General features: G+C 43.0%; 1 long non-coding RNA gene across 2 annotated transcripts in view; it reads left to right on the top strand.

The window, feature by feature from the left end:
* Positions 1 to 25,637, top strand: part of LOC118091360 (uncharacterized) — a 133,461-nt gene that overhangs the window by 4,657 nt on the left and 103,167 nt on the right. Inside the window, exons 2-4 of one of the 2 annotated variants that reach the window (XR_004693376.2) lie at positions 8,241 to 8,357; positions 9,279 to 9,334; positions 21,867 to 21,985. This is a non-coding gene — a long non-coding RNA (uncharacterized LOC118091360). Of the gene's footprint in view, positions 1 to 8,240; positions 8,358 to 9,278; positions 9,655 to 21,866; positions 21,986 to 25,637 lie in introns of both variants that reach the window. The other variant, XR_009558238.1, reaches the window with a different exon arrangement.

Raw genomic sequence — 25,637 nt, 5'->3', positions numbered from 1 at the left:
GGCCTTCACGGTGGCTTGGGCTGATGGACATTATTGTCTAACAACACCTGGAGATGTTGGGGAAGGCTACTATAAGTGAACTGCTGGAATAAATGGATTAAATATTGTGCTCTGCTCCCCCTTTATTCTTGCCCTTGGCAGCCCTGCCCTCTGTCTGCCCCCCAGAATCAACATGTCACACGAGCCTGGGCCTTGGTGGCGACACCCTCTTGTCCTCCTTGCCCACTCTCCAGCAGCTGCTACGAGCTGCCGAAGGGAGGAGGCCGACAGTGGTAGCCATGGAGAGGCAATGAGATGCTACGAGCTGCCGCCACTGCTGCCGCCACTGCTCAGGACAGGCAGTGGCTCATCCTCTTCCCTGAGCTTGGCAGCAGCAAATAGAGACATTCCAGGGTCAAATCAGAATCCGCGATGGCTTTTGTAATTCCGGGACTGTCCCTGGAAAATAGGGACATGTAAGGGGGAGGGCTTATAGGGAACAGCCCCCCCCTCATCAGGAGCAGCCCATCTCCCAGCAGTAATGAAAGCGAAGGGTCGGAAGGGGAAAGTCAGGAGACGGAGAGGGAGTGCCAGAGCTCTGGCAACATCCAAGAGCCACTGCTCCTCATGCAGGAAGAGAGGAAGGGGGAAAGAGAGGATGGGACTCAGACGGACCGGAGACCTTTCCCCCCCCCCCCGACACCGGAATTAAGGAGGAGGAGAAAGGGGAGGAGGTTCGCTGTCCCGCGGCTCTTATGTTGGTCCAGGTCACGAAAGGGGGCAGTGCCGGATTCTGATTCGGACTGATGAGACATGAAACCAGCAGCTCACTTCACTGTAAATAATGTGCACCAATAAAAGTCTCTGAAAGACAAGCATGTGGAGGGTCGTTACTCAAGAGTAGTCGCAAAAACCCTGACAGCACACTTGAAAGGGTATGCAGCAAGCAGAATGACGTGGCTGATGGGAGACCAAGTATGCAGTGCTGACCCACCCCACCAGCTGTCCGTCACATGCCATTGATGAATGTCAGTCTGCCACTATGGCGGCTATAATAAATCCTAGAACAGGCACCCCCAAACTTGGCCCTCCAGATGTTTTGGGACTACAACTCCCATCACCCCTAGCTAACAGGACCAGTGGTCAGGGATGATGGGCGTTGTAGTCCCAAAACATCTGGAGGGCTGAGTTTCGGGATGCCTGTCCTAGAAGCTTCCATAGGCACCCATGAAAGTTTACCTCATCATATAATCATAGAGTTGGAAGGGACCACAAGGATCATCTAGTCCAGGGGTCAGCAACCTTTTTCAGCCGTGGACCTGTCCACTGTCCCTCAGACTATGTGGTGGGCTGGGCTATATTTTTTTGGGGGGGGGAATGAACGAATGCCTATGCCCCACAAATAACCCAGAGGTGCATTTTAAATAAAATGACACATTCTACTCATGTAAAAACACGCTGATTCCTGGACCGTCCACAGGGCAGATTGAGAAGGCGATTGGGCCGCATCTGGCCCCCAGGCCTTAGGTTGGTGACCCCTGATCTAGTCCAACTGCCTGCAAGGCAGAAATCTTTTGCCCAACATGGGGCTTAAACCCACACCCCTGAGATTAGGAGTGTCATGCTCTACCATCTGAGCTATCCCGGAGCTTATAATGCTATTAGTTGCCGCAGGGGATGGGTGGTTTTTGTTGGGGCTGCGCCAGGAGGCAACGCTTCAGTGTCCCTCCCTACATGCCTTTGTCCCAAAGAGCCTTTCCCTCTCCTGTCTCTGTGGCAGCTAATAATAAGCAAACACAGCACTTCAGGTGGCTCGTTTGGTCCTCAATCACCTAGGATTTGGCAGTAGAGCTTCCAGGTCGGAAAACCTAGTTTCTAATCAGAGTTGAAGCTTAGCACCTCACTTTCTACAGATAATGTTTGTTTCTGTGTTTGGTGATTCATGCTATCGTTTCTCGCCTGCCGTTGGCTGGTGCTCTGAGAGTAAAGGCTATCTGGCTTCTCAGCCTGGCTTGCACCTTATTAACTGGCAATTTCAGTGACAACATCTGCCTTCCTGGCTGTAACTGGCAGTCCTGCAGCTGAAGCTGTTTATCAAATGTATCAGCCATAGCCAGACCTGGGCTGTGTACACAATGAATTCACTGTTTCTGGATCAATTACCATTAGCCACAAGAAGGGGCAGGGGAGCAGGATCAGCTTGGAATGATTCACTTCGCAGCACATGTTGCCGATGATTGCTATTGACTGGCCTTCGTTATTTTGTTGGAGTGCATGACAAATGGAAGAGGTTGGAAACCTTTTTTTTTTTAAATCATTCTGTGACGATGTGTGGGAAACTTAATATTTTATTTCCACATGTGTCTCAAAGATTCTTACAAAGAAAAAAAAATCAAAACATAGATTAAAACGTCAGAAAATAAGAACATTAGAGGAGCATTCATGGTGCAAAGGCCTCCTGAAATAAAATGGTTTTGACCAGTGTAGGGTTTTAGGGGATACTCGAGGGTACTCAGTACCAGCACCTCATTTTGTTGTTTAAAAGTGTGGCACTAACTGTAACAACTTCGTGGCGGGCAACAGTACCTATTTTTCTAGAAAAAAAGCACTCGTTTTGACCTGTTGAAACTTTGCCAGGGACAAAGCCTGCTTGGTGTCTATTGAGAGGGAGTCCCATAGAGTTGGGTCTCCAGCTGTTTTTGGACTGCAGTTCCCAGTTTGCATTTCACTCCTCCCATTGCAAGGATCATGTGACCCTCTTGTTTACTTCCTCTTCTGTGAGAAAGGAAGCCAGCCTGTGTGACTTCCGTCTCTAGTACAGCTGCTCTGTTTTTGTTTCTTCTTCTGACAAGGTTCTCCAGGTTTAAAAGTGGATTCCCAAGATGCTTACAGTTGAATGGCAGACATACTAGTAGGGCTGTGGGAATTCCTATGGTGACTTATGGGAAACATCACTCTGTATGCACATTGCAGAAGCCGCTTCATAGTAAAGTGGAATTGGAAAGGATGTCATAGGGAGAAGGAAGGTAGCTTGCTGGCCCCTTTCCCTCCTGAAGGAGAAGCTGTAAATAAGTTAGATTTTTCTTTTCTTTTCAGGTTATGCTCTAACTTTCCTTTCCTCCCTAGGTTTTATTCAGTTAAAACACTCAGTGGTTCTTGACCTCACTATGGTTGCTAATGGTTGCCATATTCAGAGCCAAGAAGGAATTTCCCTACAAAGAAATTGGCTGGTCTAGAGGTTTTGCTTTTCCCATAGCAGAATGCCACAAATTTTGGTGGTTAAGGCATTGGGTGGAATCCTAGTCTTCAAGCGTTGGGTGAAGTGGTGCATCAACCAGTAAAAAGGTAAAACTAAAGGACCCCTGGACAGTTAAGTCCAGACAAAGGCGACTGTAGGGTTGCAGCGCTCGTCTCGCTTTCAGGCCAAGGGAGCTGGCGTTTGTCCACAGACAGCTTTCTGGGTCATGTGGCCAGCATGACTAAACCACTTCTGGTGCAACGGAACAGCGTGACGGAAACCAGAGTGCAAGGAAAAGCCTTACCTTCCCACCACAGCAGTACTTATTTATCTACTTGTGCTGGCGTGCTTTCAAACTGTTAGGTTGGCAGGATCTGGGACAGAGCAATGGGAGCTCACCCCGTCGCAGGGATTTGAACAGCCGACCTTCCAATCGGCAAGCCGAAGAGGCTCAGTGGTTTAGAACACAGCGCCACCCACGTCCCTGGTGCATCAACCAGTACTAAAGCAGCGGTGTATTCAGGGTACCCCATTAGAGGGGTCTCAGAGGGTGTCCCTATCCATAAGCCAAGCATGGGTGCAGACGAGCCATAGGGCTTCCAGTGGCAGTCTTAGGGCAGCCACCCAGTAGAATGGCATCTTGGGGAGGCCAAATCTAAAGTGGCTCTAGCCCTCCACCAAGAGGCTGGACTGGATGCCTACGCCAAAGTTCCACCTACACCTGTAATCAATAAAAGTTGTGGCTTTTTTTCAATCCAGATTGTTTTCCGCCTGAGTTTGCACTGTCACACCTTATATAGTATTAAGCTGGGCAAGGCACTGGGCCTAGGGCTGCAATTCTTTTATTTATCAGACTTTGAACCACATTTCTATTTCATTCTATTTTTTTTTTTGGTGTGTTGACTCAGAACAAATATTTTTGTTTTCTATACACAGGTGCTGTCTCCTTTCTGGAATTATGGGTGTTAGATTGAGCGGGGTTTGGTAATAAGGTTTAGTCCATTTTTTTTCATTCAGATTCGAGTTTAGCTTTAGGTATTCTCTGGATTTTTTTTCTCAAGAGTTTAGAGAAAGAAAAGGATGTGACTTCTAACCAGGCCTTTGAAAGCTGGGTTACATCTCTTTTGCGTGTTCAGACCCAGAGACCTCCCCCCTAAATAAACGCACATTTGACTCAAATTTTAGTTTAGGTTTTTGGCAGAATTAGGCCACAACTTTATTGATTACATCAGGTGAGTGGTTGCATAGGCTCTGGTTCGACTAGCTCCCTGCACCTTTGCAGGTAGCGCTGACCCAAGGCACCAGCATAAGTCAGCCTAGGGTGAACACCTAGATAGGCGAAAAGCCGGGTACAGACTATGTTCACTACCCAAATGCTCCCCTGGACTCAGGCACGGGCACAACCCCCTCTTGGGGGTTGACCAAACCAGCTGAGGCCCTGGATTCCTTTAATGGAATACCCTTCATATAGGGATGGCGAGACCGTTCTCCCATCCCTATCACCTAAACCAGTGCCTATCCGCAACCTTACAAGTTGTGATGATTTGCTACGTGGCAGGCGAAACCCAAATGGCAACAGCCAATCAGCCAAGTGGGGAAAATTCCTGCCATGCCCCTGTCCCAATGACAGACAACACATGACGGCATAGCAAGGTCAATCACAACATTACCCTAAAAAATAGGGAGAGGTGGGCGGGTGTTCCGAATGCATGAGCCAAAAGAGGAAGCTCTGGGTCACGTGCATGGGTATATATAGGTCCCTCGATCCGTTTGGACTGTGCCCCATTGGCCAGGTTGAACCCAACATCGAGGGACCTACCAATTGGGTGTTGTGTATCCAATCTTACCCACCCACAACACAGGTCTCACCATAACACATGCCCTCTTTTAGGGAGGACACGATAAATGAGAAACAATCTTTCTTCGGGGGGGGGGCAAAAATGGAAGGAATCATTCCCTTGTGTATATTTTAAAAGGCTATGAACAACAGCAAAACTCCAAAACCTGTTAGCTAGCAACACTTAGTATTCTTTACAGCAGATCAAAGTGCCTATAGAGCACCTGACAATGAGCGCTTAAACAATTGTTATCTAATGTACGCATGTTATTAATGAAGAAGACATTCTTCTGCAGAAGTAATAGTGCATATAAATTGAAAAATCATTTCGGCATTTCTGCTAGAGGTAGAGAATGAGATGTCTTTTGATGCACCAGTAAGTTTATCAACATTAATTAAAGTGGTTCTAATGAGTTTTTTTTTTAAATAATAATAATAAAAATACTTTGAGGTATGCAAACCTAACTTTCTGATTAAATTTTTCACAATAACAAATCACACTGCAAATTAGAATGTTTTACAGGTAGACCATATTGGGTCAATGGGTTCAGGCAGTAAATTGCTTTGCCTACAACAAATGCATTTGAGGCAGTGCAAGACAGGAGTGCCTGGCGTGCTATGGTCCATGGGGTCACGAAGAGTCGGACACGACTAAACGACTAAACAACAAAAACAATCATTAATAACATTTAATCTTCAGGTTATACTACTTCCTCTACTCTAATATTATCCGCCAGATTCCCTGAAACCTATGCTCAACAACTAGGACAACAACAACAACAACAACAACAACAACAACAATTTATTACTTATACCCCGCCCATCTGGCTGGCCGCTCCAGCCACTCTGGGCGGCTTCCAACAGGATATTAAAAACACAATAAAACATCAAACATTAAAAACTTCCCTAAACAGGGCTGCCTTCAGATATCTTCGAAAAGTCAGATAGTTGTTTATTTCCTTGACATCTGAAGGAAGGGCGTTCCACAGGGCAGGCACCACTACCGAGAAGGCCCTCTGCCTGGTTCCCTGCAACCTCACTTCTCGCAGGGAGGGAACCACCAGAAGGCCCTCAAAGCTGGACCTCAGTGTCCGGGCAGAACAATGGGGGGTGGAGACACTGCTTCAGGTATACTGGGCGGAGGCTGATGTAGCAACCTCTTCAATTCCTCAGTACAGATGAAAGTCAAAATTGAGAGGTATATTTAGGAACAAATATATGTTGGCTTTCGAACAAAGGGTAATGATTCCACCTTACTTCATAAGACTTTTTTTTATGCCAGTCATCAAAAGGAAATTCTACAAAGTGCCTAATCTTTGGAAATGCCTTGGCAGATTTACCAGTGCAGCAGGATTTATAGAGCCATGGGCAAAGAATTAATAGAACATTTTACGCACAGTTCAGCCAGCCTCGTTCTTAGCCTGAAGTGCTTGGTGACAGCCAGCATACTTGTCCTGTGGAGGACAGTCTGTCTATAGTTGACAACTGCTGTGTGAAGAGATGGAGCTCTGGAATTTGCTTGCGCATCTCCTCACACACATAGACACCCCTGAATCATTTTCTCCTGTCAAATATACCTGAAGGTAGAAGGTAATGCTGGAAATTGTCAAGGGCAGATAGAGTCAAATGCCTGCTTTAGGGTTTGAGCTGACTTCCGGAAATAGGAGCACGGCTTTGCCATATGCCTGTCATTCACTCAGCTCTGTCATTCATCTTCTGTTGCCTAGTTCAGACATGCCAACACGAGCTGTTACAGGAGCAGGTCAAAGCTCAGGTGCTGTTGAGCTGTCTCAACTTCACCTCTCTTAGACCCACGTCTCTGCTGAACATAGCTGCCAAGTTTTCCCTTTTCTCGCGAGGAAGCCTATTCAGCATAAGGGAAAATCCCTGTAAAAAAGGGATAACTTGGCAGCTATGCTGCTGAACTTCCATTGGGCTTAACTGAAATTCCTCAGGAAGGTGTATGAGGGAAAAGGTTAGGCCATCTGGTGTGAGGTTTTGCAATTTTTGTTGTTGTATGTGCATAAAAAGCAATTCAGATAGGACTGTTTGTAGGAAAAGCTGAAGCAGCAAATCATTGCACCATATAAGATGCCCCCATGTATAACCCCCCCCCCCCCAATTTCAGCCACTATCCGTGTATTGGACAACCCCAGTTTTTTGACACAATTTTTGAGTCAAAGGACTCTATATATAATCTTTGTTCATACAGGCAGGCCAGTGAAAAAGAGTTCCCATATATTAGAGGGGCTCTCACTATCCAGGCTGGCAAGTTCGTTTCCTTAGTAGGGAAAACTATAAAAGTATTCCTGCTTAGTCTGGGACTTTGCCTGGACCACAGTGGTCTTCCTGGCTCTGTTGCATTATGTCTGGACTCTTGATACTCGGCTCTGTCTCCTGGCTTCACCCAAACAAAACTCCTGATTCCTGGTTAACAGTGCTATGTCTCATATTAAACAAGAGGGGAAACCAACGGCTTGGGGATGGATTTAATTTGGGAACATTACCGGGTGGAGGAGGGGAAGTTATCCTCCCCCCCTCTAAGGAATTGATTGCTGTTGTTAATGTAAAATACCGTTCAAAGATCTCCCACATGACATCTAGTTTGGTCCCACAACTCCAGTACTCCAGAGGCTATTGGGGAAATAGGAAGCACAAAATCCTGACTAGATTGTACCATGGTCAGGCTCCAGGGAGTAGCTGAAATTGCAGCAAAACATTGCCATTTTCTCTCCCATTGCCCATTGGAGAAAAACAAGGGAAAAAAAGAGATTTCCAGTACATTTCCGAGCACAATTCAAAGTGTTGGTGCTGACCTTTAAAGCCCTAAACAGTCTCAGCCCAGTATACCTGAAGGAGCGTCTCCACCCCCATCATGCTGCCCAGACACTGAGGTTCAGCGCCAAGGGCCTTCTGGCGGTTCCCTCCCTGCGAGAAGTGAGGTTACAGGGAACCAGGCAGAGGGGCTTCTTGGTGGTGGCACCCGCTCTGTGGAACATCCTTCCTTCAGATGTCAAGGAAATAATCAACTATCTGACTTTTAGAAGACACCTGAAGGCAGCCCTGTTTAGGGAAGTTTTTTAATGTTTGATGTTTTACCATATTTTTTATATTCTGTTGGGAGCTGCCCAGAGTGGCTGGGGAAATAAAAATATTTTTTTATTAAATTATTATTATTTTGAACAGAAAAGCTGTCAACAGGGAAAGCAACCCCCCTCTGCTTCTTCTGCACTCAAAACTGACCTCTCCTAAAGCTGCTTTTCTGTTCAGTAAGTGGTGCTTCATGACAAACTTGCACAAAAGGTAACTATTCGTTCAATTGCATTTCATAATATTTATCCATAATTATTAATTATGACTACAATCCTAAGACCGCTTACCTGGTAGTAAATTGCATTGAATTCAATAAGACTTACTTCTGAGTAAACATAGTTAGGATTGCTCTGCATGGCTCTAAGCTATTGGGCTTAGTTGGTGTGTTTGGCATAGCAGAATTCACAGAGGAAATTAACTAATAAGGACAATTAGCCACATAATGTGGGTGATTAGGGAGTGTAGCCGTGCCAAGATGCAACAGCAGCAATTTTGTCCTTTCAAAATTGCTCTATCCCTTGGATATCACTAGCAACGATGAGCAACAAAAAACAAAAACTCACAAACCTTCGTCGACCACAAGTTGCAATGAAATGAACCGGAGAAGGTAACTTCAAAGCAAAATTCTTCTTTGAAGAAAAGTCACTTTAGGGCATACTTTAAGAAATGCCTCCCACCTCCATTTCACATTGCAAATTCAGTCAACTGAAATAATACCCATAATAATATGTGGATGCTTCAACCAATGTGAAGTATGAAATTTAACACTTTGCACTCTCTCTGTTTTGGATTCATCATGAGGCCACAAATGCACCCCTGCCTGAGCCCCAAATGTTATCTCCTTCAACGCTGTCTGGCTTTCACAGCACTGCAACAACCTGTTCACTTGACAGTGTATATTTGTGTGGAAGTCAGCATAGTTTAAAGTGATGGTGATTTGGTTGCGTTGAACTTGTTCTGCAAATGGTTCAACACACCTTCAGATTGCGAGACCCATTGTAGTCTGGAGAAAAAAAGCTGTTTGAAAAAGGATGTTGTGATTTATGTATAGAGGATATCACACAAAAGCAGTTCAGCATACCCGTATCCATGGAAAAAGGCAAATTTGGTGTCTTTACTATTTTAAAACAGCTACGAATAGGGGGTGATAAGAAAACAACCTGAGTCTATGGAGAATGGAACTTGAGGTGTGTGGCTTTAAATAACAGTTCCTTGGATTTTCTCTCTACATTTCTATTTGGCTTTAATATTGTATTATACTCCCTTAAATAAATTGCCCCATTTAGGAGCAGGATGCAAAATAAAATGTAACACTCCATTACCTCCTTGCTGTATAGATTTATAATTTCACTCAAGGGTTTCGCATGCCCTGTTTTCTTCCCCATTGCCTCACTTATCTTCCTGAGAACATAAGGTACAAAATCTCTTTACTCCCAGCTGTCATCATCCTTCTGTACCTTACCACTGCATCCTCTCTGGCATTAAGCATTACTGTATAGGACTCCAAGTGAGTATATTAATTTATATGTAGCCAGTGACATTTGTTTTTCATAGAACATTTGCTTCTTATTGAATTTGCTGCTGTTCTGAATATAAGTGGATAGTGAAATGCTGCAGAAGACTCACAGGACGGGATTCTGTGTGTCCCATTTTCCTTACCTTACCAACACAGTGAAATCTGGGAATTATGAATGTTTTGTTATTTCTTGGTATAGGAATAGCTGTTGCTGCAACTGTTTTAGTCATTTAAAGAAATGTTTATTTGCTGCCTTTTGGACTATCCACCCCAAAGACTCCCCAAGGAAGTTCATGACAATAAGGATTCTATCTATCTAATCTATCTATCTATCTATCTATCTATCTATCTATCTATCTATCTATCTATCTATCAACACAAGAACAGTAAAACTGCTATCAAAGGTAAAAGACCTGAGAATGAAAGTCAGCAAAGTTAACATACAGTTATAAAATGAAAAATATAATTAGGTGTCGAAAGGTATCAATATTTTCACCACAATTAACTGCAGGAGAGAGGGGAAAGACATATATTCAGATTACATACAGTTACCTTGGAATGTTCATGCAGAAGTGATTGACTTATTAAAGCCTGAGTCAGTCAGAGCTTCAAGTATTTAAAGCTGGGGTGAGCACAGTCCCGGTTCTTCAGTCTTAAATGAAATAACACCAATCTGCAGTGAAAGATAATCAAACAATCTGGTCATATGTGGGCTGTACATAGTATTTTGTACTATGGTAAATAACCTTTACTGTCACAGGGGTGGTTTATGAAGCCATGGGTTTTTGCAACAAGCAAATAATGTAGGCTTCTAGTGCTATGAATCAGGGTGTGATATATATTTGTGTGTGTGTGTGTGTGTGTGTGTGTGTGTGTGTGTGTGTGTGTATTCAGAGATACTGAGGGGAAGAAAAAGTGAGAACCTGTCAATATGTTGGCACATACTCTTGCTTCCCAAAATGTTGTTACTGCTTGACATTTGCTAGATTCAGCTTTATGCACCACAAGCATTCTAATGCACAAATAAAAACATTTGCTATGAAAGAAAAACAGGCAAAGCGCAACCCAGCCCAACTTAGGCATTTCTGAGGTCTGTTGATTTTGATCGTTTAATTTTTATTATTATTACTTCTGCCTATCAACCATGCACCAAGGACCTGAAGGTCAGACTGAACAAGACATTAAATGCATTTGTTGCATGCATGTTTTGTGAAATGCAAATAGCCTTGATGACAGAACCTTTGCAGGATTGGCAATACAGTAGATAGGGAAGAAAAGTCTAACCCATGCTCTCAATACTGTTATGTGTATTGGAGGAAAGCTTCAATTGGTGCCATCTGCTCTGGGATGGTAGTTTCACCTGAACCCTCCCATGCCTTATTTTCCTTGGAGGAACTGAAAAGATGGCTGCACTTGTCTGAAGAAGGTTGAGGATCTACACCAAGGGTAGCAACCTTTTTCAGCCGTGGGCCGGTCCATCGTCCCTCAGACCATGTGGTGGGCCGGACAATACTTTTTTTGGGGGGGGGGAATGAACTAATTCCTATGCCCCACAAATACCCCAGAGAGGCATTTTAAATAAAAGCACACATTCTACTCATGTAAAAACACCAGGCAGGCCATACAAATAACCCAGAGATGCATTTTAAAGAAAAGGACACATTCCACTCATGTAAAAACACACTGTCTGTGGGCCGGATTGAGAAGGCAATTGGGCCGCATCCGGCCCATGGGCCTGAGGTTGCCTACCCCTGAGCTACACCTTAAGGTCAACATCTAGATGCATTGCAGTGAATTTTGATATGGTTCCTCAAGTTTGGGAGCTAATCAAATATGCAACTAGGAACTAGTGTCGGAGTTTACTTCTTTCCACCCTCTTCCTTCCAATACCTTTTCCTCTTTTGGATTGTAAGCCATTCTGGGAAACATTTTCGGCCGACGAGTAAAAAAGATAAATGCTGCAAGCAAGCAACCAAACCAACCAACCAGTAAGAACAATGATGTGTTGTTGTTGTTGCCCAAAATGAAATTGGGTTATGATATGATGCTGGGCCTAAGACTTTCTTTTAGCATCCTTTCAAATGCTTTCTAGTTCCTGTTTAGTTTTATACAGTCATACCTTGGTTTAAGTATGCTTCGGTTTGAGTACTTTCAGTTTAAGTACTTTGTGGACCTGTCTGGAATGGATTAATCCACTTTCCATTACTTTCAATGGGAAAGTTCGCTTCAGGTTAAGTACGCTTCAGGTTAAGTACGGATTTCCAGAACCAATTGCACTTAAACCGAGGTATGACTGTACACTCATACTTCGGGTTAAGTACGCTTCAGGTTGAGTACTCCGTGGACCCGTCTGGAACAGATTAATCCACTTTCCATTACTTTCAATGGGAAAGTTCGCTTCAGGTTAAGTATGCTTCAGTTTAAGTACTACGTGGACCGTCTGGAACGGATTAATCCACTTTCCATTACTTTCAATGGGAAAGTTCGCTTCAGGTTAAGTATGCTTCAGTTTAAGGACTACGCAGACCGTCTGGAACGGATTAATCCACTTTCCATTACTTTCAATGGGAAAGTTCTCTTCAGGTTAAGTACGCTTCAGGTTAAGTACAGACTTCCAGAACCAATTGTGTACTTAAACCGAGGTACCACTGTAGATCAGTATTTCATCACATCCACATCGCTTCTAAAACTGGATTCTGTGTGTCTCTTTGATTACGGTTCTTGGTTGTCTTCTGTGGCTTGTAATTTGGGTTAAGAAACAGTCAGCATTGTCCTAAGACATTTTGTTGTCTGAGGCATAGGAGCAAAAGGCATCCCCTTCCAAGGTAAGGTGGCGATTATGTAAGGCTGATCAAGTTATTTTGGCAACAGGCAGAAAATCCCACAAGTGCCTCTGCCTCTTGCTGGAAGGGAAAACACAGCACAAATAAATTGAATAGCAAGCAATTTGCCTCATTTTAATGACACCCACTTTACCCAATGGTAGGGCCAATAAATAGTATCTTATTCTAAGAGACATGCTTGGTTTAAAAGTTTTGACTGGCAGTGATAAAAAAAAAAGTTTGTTATCCTGGTGGTGACAGAATTAGGACGAGCCTGAAACATTCTTTCACTCCCTCACGTTTTAAAGTAACCTGTAAAACTATGCATTTAGCATGGCAGAGCTAATGAGCATTGCAATGGTAACTCTGTAAAGACAATACACCCAAACTCATTTTGTTTTCCTGGGAATTCACTTTAATACAGTCCAATTAAAAAACAGAAAGGAGCTTGTTCAACAAGCACAAAACCTGGAACAATATGAATTATTCTAAGATGAAAACGGAAGCTGGGCTTCTTTCATTTCCAAGAGAATGTCTGCTTATATTGAAGGCAGTAATTATCTCGACATGAATGCTACCCTACACTGCCAGGGAGCTGGCAAACCTCACTTTTTTCCCCCTTTCACTTTTAGCTCCTAGAATGCCTGGTAGTGAATCATTAGTTCATCCTGCAGTGAGTCTTGTTTCACCATATGATCAAGAGCTCACAGTCAGCCACAAAAGAGAGCATTTCTTAAGACAATGTATAGTTATTAAAAGACTGAAGAGAAAAAGAAAAGAATGAACAAGGACTCTTAATTTAGTAGGACAGTTATTGAATTTAGTTGTTCAGCAAAGAAGTGCAAGAGGGAGGCAAAGTACCATAGGAAGTGTAGAGGAACAAGCCTCAGTGCCATAGACTGAGTGCATGGAAAGCAGCATCTTCTGAAGAACATCAGAACAGCAAACAAGGACCAGAGGGGACAGATGTAGGTCAAAACCCAGCAGAGGTCAAGATGTCAGCCAATGGGACCATCCTCACAGCCAAGAGAAACGGGCAAGACTGATGGTAGGGCTTCATAGCGCCTGGTGGGCAAAGATTGGCCTTTAATGCTCAGGGAAGTTCAGCCTTGAACCACAGAGTTCAGTCTGACAGGACTTGCGGTGGATATGAAGGTGTTGGTTGGGGCAGGAGATAGAGCCAGGCGACTGGAAGACCCAGTTCGAGACCTTCCTCTCCACCATCTGCCTTATAAAGGTCAACATTATGAACCAGGGGTGAGGAACCTGTGACTCCACTCACCCATTACTATAAATGTGCGAGAGGGCTGAGGGTGTTGACACTGGAGGAGAGAGTCTCATGGTGCTTTTTTGTTTTTGTTTTTAATAATGATTTTTATTGATTTTATAAACACAAAAGAGGAAAACAAAAGATCAACAACAACTTAAAAAGCAGTAGAACACATTAAAGAACAATAGCATAACAATAAAAAAGAAAGAAAACAAACATCCAAATCCAAATTTCTTTAACATTGTATATAGGGACCTCCTCGAGTTCCCCCCATCTGCTCTTCATTTCATTTTTATCTTTTAGCAATTTCTAATGCATTTTTATATACATATCTTAAAATTTCAAATCTATCCTTTCTGTATACTTCACTTAGGTTTTAAATCCTCAGCTTCTATACAATTCTAAATATATTCTTGGTATACAATTTTTGCATGTTTTTTTCAAATAGATTTAAAGTCTTTCCACTCTTCTTCTGTCGCGTCTTCTCCCCGGTCGCGGATTCTTCCGGTCATCTCAGCCATTTCCATGTACTCCATCATCTTCATTTGCCAATCGTCCACTGTTGGTAATTCATGGGATTTCCAGTTCTTAGCTAGCAGAACTCTTGCCGCCGTTGTGGCATACATAAAAAAATTAACATTTTTCTTAGGAATCTCTCTCCCGACTATACCCAATAGAAAAGATTCTGGTTTCTTGGTAAATGTGTTTTTCAACACTCTCTTTAATTCATTATAACCCCCCCCCCCCCGAAATCTTTCATGGTGCTTTTTTGAGCACTGGAACGTCATTCTTTTCAAGGTTAGAAAACAAGACCAAAAGTTATCCTCGGCCACCTCATTCATAGAGCACCCCTGCTATAGACAATAATCTTATTACCGTACATTGACCATGCCTGTCAGTATATGAACATTTTGATACACAGCTTGCCTGACTAGAAGTGAGGAGTGCCGTATTCAACTATTATCTCTGCGTATGTTTGTAAATTACCAAACGCTGCCAGTGGGTTTAGGATACCAGTCTTCAAAGGGTTCATAATGTAGCATGGAGAGAGCATTTATCCAGTGCCGCTTGGCATAGACAAGGTTGGTATCATTAAGAAAAGCCTTCTCTCACTTTCTGAATCATTTGAGTATTGGAATGCTGTCTTTAAAAAAGGGGAAAAAACCCAGAGCTGAGGAAATGTTATGTCAGCTCTTACTGCTATGGTACTTTATTATTATTTTAGACATAGAATGTCAGGGAAGGGAAAGGACTGATAGGCCTTCTGGCATTTCAAAGAGTTTGCTAGTCTCCCTGCAGATTAGAAAAGTCTTCCCAGGGAATCAAATGAAACAGTTCTTGAATAAGTGAATCGAATGCAACTGTTGAAGAACTGGAGCATTTTTGTTCTTTTTCCAATGCTCTAACTTGCATTGTAGCCTCACCCAGCCAGCTAATATTAGAAGCTACTGAAGTTTACGTAATTTTAACAACTAGCCAGGGGACAAATGGATTGAGAATCTGCTTCAGAGGAAGCAATTGCAAAATATGTCAGATATGTTAAAGGAACGAGAGAGTTTTACCAGGTTCCAGAAGTGGCAGAATGTTTCTTTCTGAAGAATTACTTTGGAAAATGAGGTGAGAGGAAGGAACTTCAGAGATAGCATTATTGTCTCTAAGTTAATTGAAATCTTTCTCTGTTCGCATTATCTGTCTGCTGAATAAACACCGTTTGCTGATTATGAGGCTTCAAAACACGTTAATTAATTTGATAAATAGCACAGTTTCTCAAAAGAGGATTCTTAGGGCAGTTTGGTACAGACTCCATCTTTGCTCTGAATCCACAGGAAAGGGCACAGATGTTCTCCACTTGATCTGGCAGACACTAGGGGCCATTTCACACATGGCACAGAGGTAAACATAAGTTTGCCTCCGAGTGTACATTCATTTGGACTCTGCTGCCGGTCACGTCTCCTGGCTGAGCATACCTCACTTTACAATTCTGGGTCCACACAATAAAACTCCATACTTTAGGTACATATGAAACGGTCCTATCAGTTTCCACAGTCACAGGGAAAGGCAATGTTGCCTGGTCATCATGCTGAGCTTGCCAGAAACGTTGCAGAGATCAGTTATATCAGGGACAGTGCAAGATAATTATGAGGCTGTTGAGTAAATGCACAGTTCTTCACTGAGTAAGTCTAGAGGTTTTCAAGTATAGTGGAGGAGTGGGGAATGTGGGGCCCTACAGATGTTTCTCAGTCATCACCCCTGATCTTTGTGTATGCTGACTGGAATGAGGGCCATGTGTTCCCCACTATTACATGGATTTTGGTAAGAGTGCCAGTATTCCATCCTCCAAGCAATGCATGACTGGGCCCAGGGCTCCAGCTGCCAGTGGCTGCTTCTTCCCATCTTCCAACACACACCCAGCAGGCAGGCCGAGCAATGCCATTCTGACAGCATTTGGTTGGCAGAAACAGGACTCTCTTGCTAGAATGCCACACCATGCTACTTGCAAGCTGTACCCAATATAGTTGTGGTTTTTCTTCCATCGTTGTGGCTTCCTTCCCCGCTCCACCTCTGTCTGCGGGCAAAATTGACCAGACTGTAAAATCAATTGTTAGTGACAGTGAATTAAAGCAAGGCCCAGTTATTTCAAATTGTTGACGTTTTCTCTTGGATCCTTAAAAAATAGGTGATAGTAGATCTATCGAGTGGTATATTGGCTGTTTTTGTCACCCACAGTTTACCAACACTCTCTGTTCCCTCTGCTCTCTTTGCCATTTACAGGGAGATAGAAATCTTTTAAATCTTTTTCATGGGAAAGAAGAGAGCAAGAGTCCCAAGCATCCAATTTCTTCACATCAGTGAAAGTTTCCCACGTGGCATAGGGCTGTCATAGACATAATTTCTCGTAAGACTTGAATATCCGGTTGAAACTTATGATATCTGTAAACAATCAAACAAGCAAACAAACCAGCAACACTTTTGTGTTGAGAAAATGGACCAGAGGGGGCAGGCGGTAGGAAGAAAATAGTAAGAGAATACACATCTGTGAATGTTTTTCTGTTAGGAAAGAACAATAAACCAGAATGTAAAAAAGGAGCTTTATTAGGGAAGTGTAATGGGATCTTAATTCATAATTATTATCATTGTTTGGGGGGGGGGTTCTTAAAAAATGAGGTTCCAGTAGTCATCTCTTATTTATTTAAGAAAATTTATACAATGCTTAATTGTAAAAAAAAGTTCTTAAAGCGGTTTACAAAAAGATAAAGCAACCCAAAAAATGTTAAAGGTTGTTAAAAACAACTATTTGAAATATTTTTTATAAAAATATATATTAATATCAGATATAAAAAAGATTAAAGCATATATCAGCATAATACATGTCTGGGTACTTTATTTTATATATTGATAAAAGCAGCACAAAAACAACAACCCAAAAATGGGATGGTACTCTATACAGTGCTATCGTATATACTCAGGGCCGGTTCTAGGGGTCGGCAGGGGGGCGCTGCACAGCGAAGCCACGCGAAAACCACGCTGCGCCCGCCCACCAGCCGCGGGAAGAAACGGGGCGGGGCGGGGGCACCGGAGCGATCTGCGCACCACGGCGCCCGGGCGCCCGACCTGCTTAAGATGGCCCTGTACATATTCCTAAACTAGGAGACAGCCATTACAAATTGCTGCGATTATTATTCTGAAACAGTAAGTTACAAACATTGGCAACATTGATAAAGGGAGTTCACATTCTCCTCTCCGAATCCATGATGTGAGGGGGGGGGGGAAGAGAAGAAAGATGGGTTGCAAATGGATAGAGGGAGAAAGAAGATAAAAGCTTGTTGTCTTGGGGAAAAGAAGAAAATGATGTTACAGGCCAGACAACAACTCACCTGACAGTTGAATTATCTGCCCCAAACCTCTGCTGGCTTATGAGCTTTCAACAGAAAACAGAGCCAACACTTTAATCAACATTTTATTTTGATTTTATAAAAGAGAAAAGGAGTAGGGTGATAAAATTCTCAAAATGCCAAATTCTGTGCCAGATACTGGATTATACATTTAAAGTAAAGAACCAGTGAAGTGCAGGCAGGCCTACATATGGAATTGAAGATAAGTAGAATTACCAGCTCCACGTATTTTTAAAATATGAGATGTTCAAAAAGTATTGTGATTTTTAGTCTTTTTCTCTTTTGATTCCCAGAGCGCTTAGTTTGTGCTGTCGCTCTACTTTCAATATTTTCTTGGCAACAGCAGGCAAGAGTTGGTGCTTTCTCTTTGTTTCTTGTGTAGACATTTTCTTGTTGTTTGCCTCTGTAGTTGCCTAAGACATTGAAAGTGGACACGGCAGTCTTTGGGATGGGAAGAAGTATGATGTAAAAAAAGAAGATAATATAAATTGGTTGGATTGGCATATGCCTTCTGTTCATGGAAGGACCTTTGGCCTACTGCAGGCTCCTGCTTAACAGAAAGACTAGGAGATGATTTTTTACAAATTCCCTTTCCTTTCCTTCTATTCCAGAGATTTTCCAAGTTGGAAGTAGAACAGCAGGGGCTATTCAATCAGTAACCTAAGGGTTAACTCTGTTAACAGCCAGTCAAGAAGGGTGGTGGAGGTGTTGCCTAGCTCCCAATCAGAGTGGCATGCTTAGGTAACCTGTGCTCTGACTGGCTGTATAGTTTGAGGGAGTTTCTCCCCTGTAAGTGTAGTGTCCTCTTGCTATGAACAAGGCTCTGCTCATATTGTGTACTGTTTTTGTTCAATTTATCCAGTAAAGTATTAGCAATCTTAATTCTCTCTCTGGACTCCATCTGGATTATTAAGGGTGGAAAAGGCTGGAGGAGAGAGCTGCAATTCATAGAATCATAGAATCATAGAGTTGGAAGAGACCACGAGGGCCATCCAGTCCAACCCCCTGCCAAGCAGGAAACACCATCAAAGCATTCTTGACATATGCCTGTCAAGCCTCTGCTTAAAGACCTCCAAAGAAGGAGACTCCACCACACTCCTTGGTAGCAAATTCCACTGCCGAACAGCTCTTACTGTCAGGAAATTCTTCCTAATGTTTAGGTGGAATCTTCTTTCTTGAAGTTTGAATCCATTGCTCTGTGTCCGCTTCTCTGGAGCAGCAGAAAACAATATTTGATGAAAATCATCTCCATTTCTATTAGCATGTGATACTATGTTCCAACCTAGTATATGGGGAAAAAAATGATGTTACATTTTCTCCATATACTTTGATCCAGACTTCCTCCACTAGAAGATTTTCTAAGTCAGTGTACAGAGATAAGCACCCAGATACTATACTGAAGTGAAACGGGAAACCCTTGCAAATGATATAAATATCTTTGTATGTTATGATTTCCTTGGCTACACACACACACACACACACACACAATCTCACTGGATTGGCATGCTATAATACAAATTTTAACTCAGCTCTGGCAAACACTTTAAATTGTAAAACAATTTAATCCCTCTGTTGACTTCAGGACGACCAGGGGCATTATGTGATGAGCCCGTTGAGCATCTCACACAGCCTTTTTATTCAGACATAGAACTTTGATCAGAGAATTGGGTTCAGCTGGGACTTTCTGATAGACCAGAAGCAAATTCTGACTGTGACGACTGCTTTTTGCCTCTCTTGCCCAAAGCAATGTTTCAAAAAGCGAGAAAGTTACCTAGTATCCTGTGATCCTTCCTGTTATTGGGCCAACGTGGCCAAGGCTGTGGATGATGCAGATTTTTATGAATCTTTCTTTCCATTGAATTCAATGATGGAAAAATCACTTATGCCTGGTCTGGGGCTTGTAAACAAAAAACAAAAAACTGCAACATCGGCAGGTGACTGTCAGCTGTGGTCTGGAGGATGGCAGTGTAAATGTGTGGAATGTTGTGTCCCGTTTGACTAGCAGAGAGGGCAGAGAACAGCGACCTCCATTTTGTGTTTCAGATGCAGTTAGCCTCTCAGTGCCATCTAGAGCTTTGAGGCATCTTTGTCCTTTTGATCTGACTGGACTTCCCACCATTAGCAGTGTCCCCTTCCTCCTGGTTCTCTTCCTACCATGATTGACAATAACAGTTTGATATTGTGCACAGATGGCCTCCATCTTGTACACGAATCCCTCTAGTTCAGCTCTTCGTGAAGTCACACAAAATGGACGTGTGGTGGAATTTCTATATACAGTACAGGCAACTCCCAATTTATGTGAAATCATGAGTATTTGAAACATCATTGGAAAAGCCTGCAAACACTCTCTAAACCTATGGAAACCCCCGAGAAACCCTTTGAAAAACCAGCAGCAATTTTACCAGGCCACCAAACTTTACCACAATCACTTCCTCCAAACCTCCTTCCTCAAACTCTATTTTCCACAGGCCTCAAAGGTTGGTTAGTGAAAAGGCTCATGGGATTGCTAGGTGCCATTTTTGTGCTGTTTTTGCCCTTTCTGAGCTTGCTTAGGGTCTTTTTTGCCATTTTTATTATTTGCAGTTATTTCTATTAATTTTCCAAATTATTACAAATCCAACCAAATTACAGTGGTACCTCAGGTTAAGTTCTTAATTGGTTCTGGAAGTCCGTACTTAACCTGAAGTGTACTTAACCTGAAGCAAACTTTCCCATTGAAAGTAATGGAAAGTGGATTAATCCGTTCCAGACGGGTCTGCAGAGTACTTAAATTGAAAGTACTCAACCTGAAGTGTACTCTCTGTCTTCCATTCAGACAAACAAGAAGCAATAATCAGAGTTCGAGGTGTACAGAAACACTTGGGGTGTGAACCTGGACCAATGAGGATTATAACCCGTGGGACCAGATAAAAAGGAGGGCCACAAGAGCTCCCCCAGCCCTATTCTCAAGTCATTTAGCTAGTGTAACTACAGTACAGGATTGCACCCTAAATTACAGCAGCATGGAACAGGGTGTTAAAACTGGTAAGGTTTTGCAATAAGAAACAGACATTTATTTTTCCTTAGGAGAAAATGACTCAGGGAAAAGTATTTTTTAAAGAAATATATAACATAGTGTTATTGAAACAGCAAGTTAGGCAGTAACCTCAATTGGTCTTTTAAGCCAATTTAAAATCCCAGCTTGACCTAGTGTAAATGAAATGGTAAGGGTAGATTACAAATCTCTTTGACATTGATAGAATGCTACCTGCTTGTTAAAGAATATATAAGTCCATTGGCTGCAATATATATGTGTGTATGTTAAAGTATCAGTGTAAATTATTAATGCTAGCATTAAATTCAAAGGCATCTAGGGCATTAGGAAAATCAATGCATTTTATATCTGCATAATTTTTCCAAGCCAGAAGCCCTGCCTGTTTTCAATGTAAATTGAAAGCAAACTTCTTACTTTGAAAACTAAAGATTGCATTTCTCTGGGGAGCTTTTCTCCTTCTTGATGCTGCTTTAAAACAAATTCTCTTGCACCAGAAACCTACAAAAAAAAAGTCTTGGCTGAACATCAGTCAGAAACAACAAGCATATTCGGAAATGTTTAAAATGCATTTTACACACAACACTCAAAAGCTACAGTACAGATGAGCCAAAATTCACAGCTTCTTAAGAAGGTGCTCAGTAGTATTTATTTTAGAAGCTGTGTCACAAATTACACAAGGTTATCAAGGCAATTGTTTACCTACATGCTTTGACAACAATATAAGAGAGAATGTGGTTTTCACTTACTTATTAGTAATTTTTAAGCAGACCACTCCACATAATCATATGGCCTGTAAATAAAACACATTTTAATGTTGCAATGTAGAACACCCCTGTTCAGGAGTTCGGACAGCCAGCCAGCCCCTCTTCCAAGACACTCCCTTCCATATAGAGCTCATGTTATCTCCCTTTTGCGCCAACTGCACTGGCTGCCTCTTCATTTCCAAGCACAATTCAAAGTGTTCGTTCTGACCCACAAAGCCATGAATTACTTGGTTACCTGGAAGTTACTTGAAAGATAGCCTTCCTCCATATAATAATAAGAATAATGCCATTATAAGAGAACAAGGGAGGCGTTCATGGTGAGTTCTGGCCACTTTTTTTCCCTAGAAAAACAGCACTTGCTAGATGAAGACAGTAGGAAAAGAAAAGGCAACAGAATAAGCCGTCCTTTTGTCCACATAGGAGGTGGGAGCAGATGCCAGGGGTAAAGAAGAGCTCCTGTACACTGAATCTCAGGCCATCCCAACTGTCCTCACTGTCTTGAGCTTGACCATGCTGGGCTGAAGTTCCCAGTCCGACAGGTAAGAAATAAACTATTCATTCTCTGCCTCTTTCAAAGGTGAGATCTTTCTCAGTTTGGTGATGAGACAAGGCTGCCTTTTAGACAAGGGCAACCTGACTAGGACAGGGTTGTAAGATCTGATCCTTGACTCTGAAGCTACTAATCATAAATCTGCAACAGATCATGAGGAATGCTCAAAAGTTGTCAAGTGGAGAAGCATCCCTGAAAATGAAATGGGATAGCAGGTTTCACCTGCTAATACTGTTATTGTTTTATTTAGTAAGCTTATATAAAAAGGTGAAGGGATCCCTGACCATTAGGTCCAGTCGTGACCGACTCTGGGGTTGCGGTGTTCATCTCGCGTTATTGGCCGAGGGAGCCGGCGTACAGCTTCCAGGTCATGTGGCCAGCATGACAAAGCTGCTTCTGGCGAACCAGAGCAGTGCACGGAAATGCCGTTTACCTTCCCGCTGGAGCGGTACCTATTTATCTACTTGCACTTTTATGTGCTTTCGAACTGCTAGGTTGGCAGGAGCTGGGACCGAGCAACGGGAGCTCACCCCATTGCAGGGATTCGAACCGCCGACCTGGGTGAGCTCACCCAGTCACGGGGATTTGAACCACTGACCTTTAGATTGGCAAGCCCTAGGCTCTGTGGTTTAACCCACAGCGCCCCCCGCATCCCCCTAGTAAGCTTATATACTCTCATTCAAAAAGGTTTTCTCTCTCTCTCAAGCAGCGAACAACAAGATTGCATTAGGCAATGTAAAATGCAAAACATTAAAAACAATTCAGCAATCAAATAAACTAGTAGCACATTAGGCCGCCAATCTTCAGGGAAAGCTTGGTTAAACAAATTATTTTTGCAAGCATCTGAAGGATAAAATTGAAGGAGCATTTTTAGTAAACATGGGAGTGAATTGCACAGCATGGCTGCCGCCACTTTAAATGCTCTGCTCCTGATGGTTATACACATTGTATGGCACTGTTAGAGGGCACATCTCTGTGCACCTCTGTGCGCAGGGTGCAAATGGTGTGGTGGTGGTGTGGGTCTTGGCAGTGGGAAGAGTGGGTTTTCCAGATCTCGCAAGATCCCATGAGAGTGGAGAGTGCGCCCAGTGCTTAAAAGCCTTGCTTGTTCAACAGATAAGGCCATTTTGCACCATGAGCTTCACCTCCTACCCAGGGATAGTGCTTGTTCTTTACTGGGTTTTGTGTTGCTAGTTGAGAGAAATGATTTTTCCTTCCAACCCCAATTGGCACTTGGTTGTCAGGTTTTCTGCTTTAGCTTGGCCTCTGCATTATTCTTTTATGATTTGTCATGACTTTGCATGGAAACGATACTGGACAGAAACAAAACATAAGGGGCCTTTTCTTCTTCTAGCAGTCCCTTTGTTTGCAACTTGGCTTTAGAAATGTCCTCCCAAAATTGCTCGGTCGGAAGAGCAGGGGGCTCTTCCTCTCAGGGTCATGGGTTCAAGCCCCACATTGTGCAAAACATACCTGCATTGCAGGGGGTTAGATGCAATGACCCCCCGTGGTCCCTTCCAACCACGTGAGATGCAAGCATTTGATGTGTGGCGCCCAATATCTCCCCTGATCATTGACTGCTGTGCTGCTAGATCCTTCATTAGCATTGTCAGTTTGTTCAAACACCAAGGGACTGAGTATAATTTTGAAAGATTATTACATTTGCTTAGGGTGGCTACATTTGATATTGTGGCCCATATTTGGAAAGGAAAAAGGAAGCTCCTTTACTACTGCATGATTCATTAACTTGACTGTAACTTTGATGTGTCAGTGCTCTAAATGCAAATAGCACGGCATCCGTTTTCAAACTGATCCACCAAAAGAAAGTAGAACTATTTCGCCAGGCGTAATGAAACAGCTGTGTGAAATATAAAGCGGGGAGATGTGAATTGCAGCCTGCTGGTTACGCCGCTGATTCTGAGGTGTCTTTGAACTCCATTGCTAGTGGCCTGTGCTACACGTGGGAACTGCATGTGGACTTTCTGAGCTGCCAGCAACCCGACAAGCCTTACTTGAATGCTGAAATCTCATAATTTATTAGAGCAATTTTAAATTAAGGTTTGCCCTAGAATCAAGCCACTCAAGTGCATATAGCGCCTCTGGCAATCTGGATGGAGAAAGGCAGCCTTGTCTGCTTGTAACAGAACGGCTGGCAGTTTTGGGTGGGCTGGCAGGCAGAAGAGAAAGAAGACCTCTGAACACCCCCCCCCCCAAAAAAAATCCCTGAAGTTGTTTTTTTTTAAATCAATTGTTTAGAGGTCACGTTGCAAAGTTTTGTGAGACAGATTGCTGCTGTTTTCAGCCACTTTATAGTGGCTAAACAGATTAAACTGTATTTACAAGTTTCCTTTTTAAAAATAGCTGGATTCCATAGCAAGCTGAGTGCTTGCTCCCACGTGAATCTGCTCAGCTCTTCATTTTTTATTATTATTATTTTTGTCAGAGGGCCTGGGTGCTCCCAGATGAGCTGTTTAATGAGAATCCAGCCTGGTTTGCAGAGAGATTAGACAACACCAGATATTTAATGAGCGTTTAGCCTGATTTGTTTTCGGGGAGATTAGATGACATTGCAAACATTAAGCAAGTGTTACCTCCACACTTTCCAGGGCATTTCCCTGTTATTTTGCTTGTCACAGTAAGTCCAATCTTTCGGAGAAGCAGGTTTTAAAATTTTATTTGCAAGAGCTCCAAATCATCTTTAATTGAACAGCAAGAATTTACTGGGTTGTGATTGAATTCCACCCCCAAATGGTGACAGAAATGCCCCCTTTTTCTGAAGTGAGGTGGGTAGTAGCAAGAAACAGCTTTCTTCATTGTGGCATCTTTTCATCTTCTCAATGTTCTCCTTTGCCTCACTCTTCAATGACTTTTAGAAAGAACTTAAAATGCCCCCCCATCCCCGCTTATTTATGTGATTTGATGCTGCTCTTATATTTGTACGTAGATGTTTTAAAATTGGGTATTTGTTGGAAATCACTTTGAGATGGTTCTTCTGTAGATGATTCTTTTTCGTTGCTGGTTATTTTATCTGCTGCTGTTTTGTTTCGTTTTAATGCAATTTGTGCCTTAAATGTTGCGACCTGCCTTGTTAATATGCTTTGGGATCAAGAGGCTGGTTTAACTGCTTTGAGGCTTTATCACAATAAAGAAGTATATACGGTAAACAGTGTGAGACATACACACGCACACACACATATTTGTGTGTGGTATATAAACAAACAAGGTAAAAGGTAAAGGGTAAAGGGGCCCCTGACCATCAGGTCCAGTCATGTCCGACTCTGGGGTTGTGGCGCTCATCTCGCTCTATAGGCCAAGGGAGCCAGCGTTTGTCCGCAGACAGCTTCCGGGTCATGTGGCCAGCATGACTAAGCCGCTTCTGGCCAACCAGAGCAGCGCACGGAAACGCTGTTTACCTTCCCGCCGGAGCGGTCCCTATTTATCTACTTGCACTTTGATGTGCTTTCGAACTGCTAGGTGGGCAGGAGCTGGGACCGAGCAACGGGAGCTCACCCCATTGCAGGGATTCGAACCGCCGACCTTCTGATCAGCAAGCCCTAGACCCTGTGGTTTAACCCACAGCACCACCTGGGTCCCATAAACAAACAAACACAAGGCCAAATGAGAAGGTATGTGATTCATCT

This window comes from Zootoca vivipara, chromosome 10 (assembly GCF_963506605.1).
Source record: "Zootoca vivipara chromosome 10, rZooViv1.1, whole genome shotgun sequence".
NCBI classification, from domain to species: domain Eukaryota; kingdom Metazoa; phylum Chordata; class Lepidosauria; order Squamata; family Lacertidae; genus Zootoca; species Zootoca vivipara.
This window is presented reverse-complemented; position numbering and strand designations above follow the sequence as displayed.